The sequence below is a fragment of the Fopius arisanus genome, unplaced genomic scaffold (genome assembly GCF_000806365.1).
Source record: "Fopius arisanus strain USDA-PBARC FA_bdor unplaced genomic scaffold, ASM80636v1 scaffold00076, whole genome shotgun sequence".
NCBI classification, from domain to species: Eukaryota; Metazoa; Arthropoda; class Insecta; order Hymenoptera; family Braconidae; genus Fopius; species Fopius arisanus.
The window spans coordinates 272791-279612 of record NW_011887815.1 but is presented as its reverse complement, the minus strand read 5'-3'; positions in this window follow the sequence as shown (position 1 = coordinate 279612).

Sequence of the window (6822 nt, the reverse complement as noted above, 5' to 3'; positions counted from 1 at the left end):
CCCAATTGGCAATTAATTCTTTATCGCTCTCTTGTGTTCAGTGTTCACTTTCAGCAGGTGGACAAGCACTCAGTCGGTGTGGAAACCCCACCTCCTGTTCACCTACACGTACACCAGCAATTCAACCACAAATCCGCGTTAGCTTTAGTGCTCGTTCAATCCGTAATCCCTCGTTTCGTCCAACGTCATTTCCAGGGGGACGAGTTAGTTTCATATGTAGACAATATATCATGCCAATGTGGGGATGTGAATACCAGGGGATCATACACACCTCAGCCTCAAGGGGAATAACATCCTCGAGTGTTTGTACTATTTATTTTATTTTCAACTAAATTCATTGCTATTTTTACTATCACTTGATAGAATTAAAAAACAGAGGAGATTTTCAAGGGCTCTGAAAAAGATAGACAATGTATTCTTTTATTATTTGTCAATAGTTTTCAATTAAGTACTCATGGAAATATGCATAACGTCAGAGCAAATTCAAAATCGATGTGGAAGCTCGAAATATCATTCTAAAAATCGAGAAAAATCGAAAATAATCGGACAGTCATATAAACGATGAGTGAGAAGTGGTAGCAGTGGTATTTTATGATTTATTGCTGTAGGTCACTTATACCATTTCCTCCAACTTCAAAAGTATTATTCTTTCAACTTATCTCAATGACAAATTACACAGTTGCTCTATCAATAACGTATTTTATTGAGCGTGATGAATTGAGATATCATGGCGACACTCGTAATGTAAAAACATGAAAAAAAAAGGGGGTGAAAATGAGGTCAAGTGATACTCCGGTATTCGTGCCGCCAGGGGTGGATTCAGGTACTGAGTGTACTCTTGTTGCCTGGGATGTCATAAGAACATACTTCGAATAGAGTTCTAGTACACGATGGTTATACAGTAGCTTTCATCGCCATGAGGGACTTAGTCCTCGCTTTGTCATGAATCCAGTGGTTTCATTATGGATGTCTCGTGTGCATGAATACTGGAGATTCAATCCTCACCATTGAATTCGTTTCATAGAATTTAACTGGCGAAGTTTAACTCACTCAGTTGAAAACTCTAAGCCAAGGAATATCATCCGGGATTTAAGATCTTATGTATTTATAAGATTAGTTACATCTCACGGATACGTCAGAATAATAATTATTATTATTATCTGTCGATTTTTTGAAGGATCAATATCCGTGAGGTGGGATGGAACCTAAAAATGGAGGACGTATTTGGAGTGTTTTTTTTTTTTTCCTTTTGTGGACGGGATTGCGTTTAGAAACAAACTATAGGGGCGAACGGTGTTAAGATGAATTAAGTAATTAATTAGTACTCCCGGTACATGATGAGTCGAGTTAGGGTACTGATGATTTTAATTAGCGCAGTAGTTTGACTTAACAGCATTGGTCAACGGCTTGCACGCCTGTGTGATGCGTTTCCATGTGTGTCTATTCAAATAGTTTAAGGGAGTTAAATACTTGAACTCTGGCGGCCCCGTGGAACGAAAAAAAATAAATGGGGGCATGAGAGAAAATTGCTGGTTGATTCAAATGAAAATTGGAATGTAATTACTTAATTGTGTAAAAAAGTGAAAAGAGAGGTAGAGATAGTGGAGGAATTCTCCTCGGGATTCCTCACATTCTCGTTATTCCACCTCGTTCACGATTTGGCCACTGTCCAGGGGTAATGCGACGGTAACCTGCGTTAGCAGGAAAGATATTCCCATGTGGGTGGAGGAAACGTTGAGTCGGTGCTCTCTCCATCCTCAAGCTCCACTCAACCTAGGTACCGGTTCATTCCAACCCACTCCAGAGCGGATAGTCCGGCTGCCAAAGAAATACGGTAATGGTCCGAGACTGTCGCCCATCTCTCCCTCAATTTCATCATCAATATATCATTATTTAATATCCAACGAAACCATATTTTTCCTCCATTTTATCATCCCGTGCTACTTACACGGAAAAAATTTATTATTTTTACTATAACTCTAAAATATATATCCCATATACGCTAGTTAATTAAATCAATCATTTAAATATTCACGTATTCGTTTTCGCGCGGACTAACTCCAGCTAGTAAACTAAAAACTAGTATATTCTATTCTTATTGAAATATCGATAAAAATTGATATTTAATTGATTTATGATTTTCGTAAAATGTAATTGATTTCTAAAATAATTTTAAACCGAAGTTTAATCTTCAAATTTAACTTCTGAAGATTACAGTATTTTTAGTCGTTATTGAATTTAAAAAATAGAGTCAAGTCGGAAATGATGGACAAACGAAATAAAAATTACCGACAAACAATCCGGAATTGGCGCTACGATTTTTTGCCACTGAATAAATCACACTTTAATCTTCTTAATGCATGCCTCCCTCCACAGAGCACAAGTGTTCACACGTAATTTCGTACTTATAGGTTGGCTCGAACAGATGCATCCAACGTGATATTAAAGCGAACACCGTGAATATTTCCACCATCCCCTTGCCACCCCTTTACCACCCCCTCACCGCCCCAACCATCCGTGTCTCCGTGGCGGCATTCTGCCTCCACACCTGTCTATTCTCTCCTTTTTATTATTCACTAGTCGATCGTTTTTTCACCCTTTTCCGCCCCCTGCGTTTATGATTTTTCCAATGTTTCGAATGCTTTTATCAACCGCGTGGAATACCGCTCAACATTTGCATTTTTATACTCATGTCCTCGCGATATTCTATGAATTTTTTATGGCAAAATAGCCTCTGGTTATCTTTCGGTTTTCAGCATCAGTTGACAATTCACACATGGTTTAGTCGCATGTGCACTGTCAGAAAACATTAAAATTTTATGGAGAGCATCGCTCGATTAAATTTGGGAGACAGCCACTGGAAATTATTCCTAATTTGAAAAATCTTTTCATGCTCCGATAAACGTAAATAGATGAATAAAATATCTGGCAATTAGTGGATTGATAGACGACTGAGATTTTTCATAAATAAAAAACGTAAATAATTCGATAAATCCGTTTTCTAGTTCATAAAAAAAAGAGAATCCCTTGGGAGCTAGGAGTGACCCTTTTCATCTGGACGTCGACATGTGATATAAATTTTGGAGAAGTGTAGTGGAAATTTCTGGGGAAATTTGACGTATGGTGCGCGAGATACGAGAGGGAGATGTACAATTGTCGACAAGATATAGGTATTACTCCACCTCCAAAGGATCCTCGTGAGGTACACAATGCTATTGTATGGATTTTGAGTTGAACAATTCATTATGATGGAGCAAGCTCATTGTTACTTCTGAAGAGCATATCCTGTAAAGTTTGAGGGATATTTAGGGGAACATGGGATAGGTACATCATCAAGACGTGGTGCAAATTTTATGTTTCAATTCGGTTGGGTGAATTTGCGGTTTACAGTGAATTACTATTTGAAACTCCAGGGCTTCTTCGTGACTAAATATTGTAGTTTTTCTTGAGATTGTGTTCTCAGTAACTCTTCACTCCTGACAAATTTCGAAGTCACTCGAAAATAAATAGATATTTCCCCCGAGGAGGATTCACATTTAGCTGTCGAGACATGGGTGTAACAGAATTTCATGCTGTTGATTCATCCCATTGATAATAACATCTGGAATTTTTATCTGAATTTTTTAACGAAATGACTTCCATTTATTATTTATCTGGATAGATAATAAATGGATTTATTTGGACTTTTTTCTGTCGACCTGTGTGAAATTTCAAGTAGTAAAGTGACGCAATAGTAATACGACACTATTTCATCCTCTATTTTCTCGGGTTACAATTTAACCTGGTGGCTCTTCACGTGTCCTGCAATATCTCCCGATAGCTACAGAGATAGCAGGGAGGTTGGATGCAGGAAGCCAATAATCCGTTATTGACCCCGGGTCTCCGTCCGCCATCTTAATTTTTACAACGATACTTCCCGGGAAACTTTATACGGGAAACTCGTTAATTTTCCTCCGATATCTCTCTCTCATTTTCTCGCCTTCGTGATCTGGTTTTTTAGCCGCTCATTGCCTTCTCGTGGTAAAAATGTTTTTCATCTCTTATTATTAGTTAGGGAAAATGTCATTACTTCAGCTAAGCTACGGAAGTGTTTTTGCATGTGTTTTTAAAACCCCGTTAGATTGTTTGAAATTCATTTAAAATTGTTTTATGGCGGCGACTGGGAGCATTGTTTCCTCCCGCCAGATTGTTCCTCTCACAAAGGTTTTCCAATTCACCCGCGGAATTACGCAAACGAGAATAACGCAACTGCATCCCTTTTTTAGAAACAAAAATTGTGGTATTCACAATTCAAATGGAATGTGTCGGGTAAATTGACTGATATTTTTTTCAAGTATTCATTCAATAACCGGGAGTTTTTAATCAAATGTACATTCGTTAGCGATACCAGTTTGGAAATTCAATTTTCGCATTGTAATAGCGGAATATTTCCCTTCTCTTCTCTCCAATCACCGGTGGAAAATAATAATAATGAACACAAAATGAAATAACAAAGTAACAAAATGAAAAGTCGCATGTTATCAATTTCATTCGGGGAGAGAGAATTTCCGTGATAAGGAAAAATTCCCTTTAAGTCTTCAAATAAAATATTACAATAATTTCTATTGTTATAATATTTATTTGTTACATTATAATGACTTATAATGAAATTATCTTCGGTTTTCGTTGAATCTAGATTTTTATTATTTTAATACCAAGTTGAATTTCAATTGAAGATAATAAAAACAATATTCTACCACTACCGAAATCCATAACTCTCTTCAACCGAGGGAATTGTCTTCCGATAGCTCGAAGAAATAAGCGAGGCAACCCCACAGATGTTTGAGGGGTTTGAAGCAATGCCAACAGCCAACGTGGGGAATCACCCCGAGAAAAATGGGACTCCGTATGATTGAAACACGAATAAATCCGAGGAAAAACACTAGCTCCACAAAAGCACCGGCCATTGAATTCCCCGGTCCAGGAATTGGATTCAATCCCATATTAAAAATAAATTCAATACTGAAACAATAACTGAACACGCGGCATGAACATTAAATGCAAGTACTGCCCCAATGCATTTTTTTGTTATTAAAGTGCAATTCATTCTCGTTTATTTAATCCCCGGATACGTCGACAAATAATCCAGGACTAAATTACATTATACGGGTTATTTAACATCTACGCGATTATTTGCAAGGATAGCAATGACTGCATGCCCATTGAAGTATCGTCTTCATTTTGTGGAATTTATTTCTGAACTTATTGAAAATGGGGAAGCCATTTTCAATCGTTGAAAAGTATATTGGCTATTTCAGACAAAAATCCAAACTATCAAAGACTGACTGAAATATCGGTTGCATTTTTTCTAAATCGTTCACCCCACCCGATTATTATTTAAGACCCATGAGGTCTTAAAATAAGATTGTCCTTTTGATGCTGACAAGTTTTTACTGAAAACTGAGTGAAAAATAAAATAGTGATTGGAGAGTGGAAAGTGTCTGAAGGGAAAATGGAGGGTGTTCTATTATTGTGGGACAAGTAGTGGGTTCCGCCCGATGCGTTCAATCTCAAGTTCATGAGAGGTGAGAAAGTATATTTTCTGTTCGGCTCAGTGAATCGAAACGAATATGAGTCGTTTCGTCTTCACCCGTTGGCTGGAACTATCAGTTGTCTATGGACGGCTGCCATTCGCATTTATTTCAAAAGGTCTTTTTCAAAATGTCAGGATTTTCCGATAAAATTTATTGCATTCGCACAGGAGAAAGGTTCATCCATTTAATCAGAGAATACTTCACCTCAGTTTTTATTTATTAATTTCGCTTCGGGCTGTGAGATATGACCGATGGAAAGCTTTTGTGGAGGAATTTTGAGACTCAATAGAAGTTCATCCAGAACTATTTGTTCCGCCCAATTCATTACCCAAAATGCTGTTAGCAGGAGAGTGCAGGCAGATATGGAAATGATGGTTGGGGTATTTAATTTGTGACCAGTGAATGAGCTCTCAGAGTGCAGTTGCACATTCACCGACATTATAGTGTCGAACTAAATTATGTGACAAAATATCCGCATTCAGTATTTGGCAAATTCACTTTACGTCCTAAAGTACGATTAATGATGAGGAAGTGTTGGTGTTAATCAACCTCAATTGATTTTTACTACAAACTACCCTCCAAAATTGATTTCGAAAATAAATCAAATGTCGACCAACGATTTTCCCTTTGACGTCTATTGAACTTCGAAATTCCAATTTCAGCAGATTTATCAATCGATTATTTAGCTTTTCACTAGATAAAATATTTGATGAAATTGAATGCTGGGTGGAGTTTTATCTGAAGTTTCGAGCGATATAAACGTACCGTTCCAATTTATTACATGAGAAATTGAATTTACGTAACGACTCTGAGCGTACCTGTAATCGACGTTGAAGTCCTCCATCAGAATAGCACTCTCCAGCCATAATTACCAGTAAATTCATAAATATCTGAATGATACAGGAAAATTAATTACACTTATCGATTAATTTTCGACCCTCATCACAGCCATCAGGACCCATGAATAATATTGAAAAATTATTTCGCTGAACCAATTAAACTACCCTCGAACGATCCTTCTTCACGTGTTTAAAATATTCCTTTATGACAAGTTTCACTTGTAATCATGTGCTGGAAGCTCGTCCGATCAGGAACTAATTATAAAAACTCGTTAACCGGTTCTCGCCAGTCTGCCATTCAGGTTAAAAAGTACAATGGAAGCCCATGACGTTCGGCTCTTGTTAATAACTGAATTACAATTCCCGGGGATTCACAGGTGCCGGTAACAGCAATTTTTTACTTTTCTCTC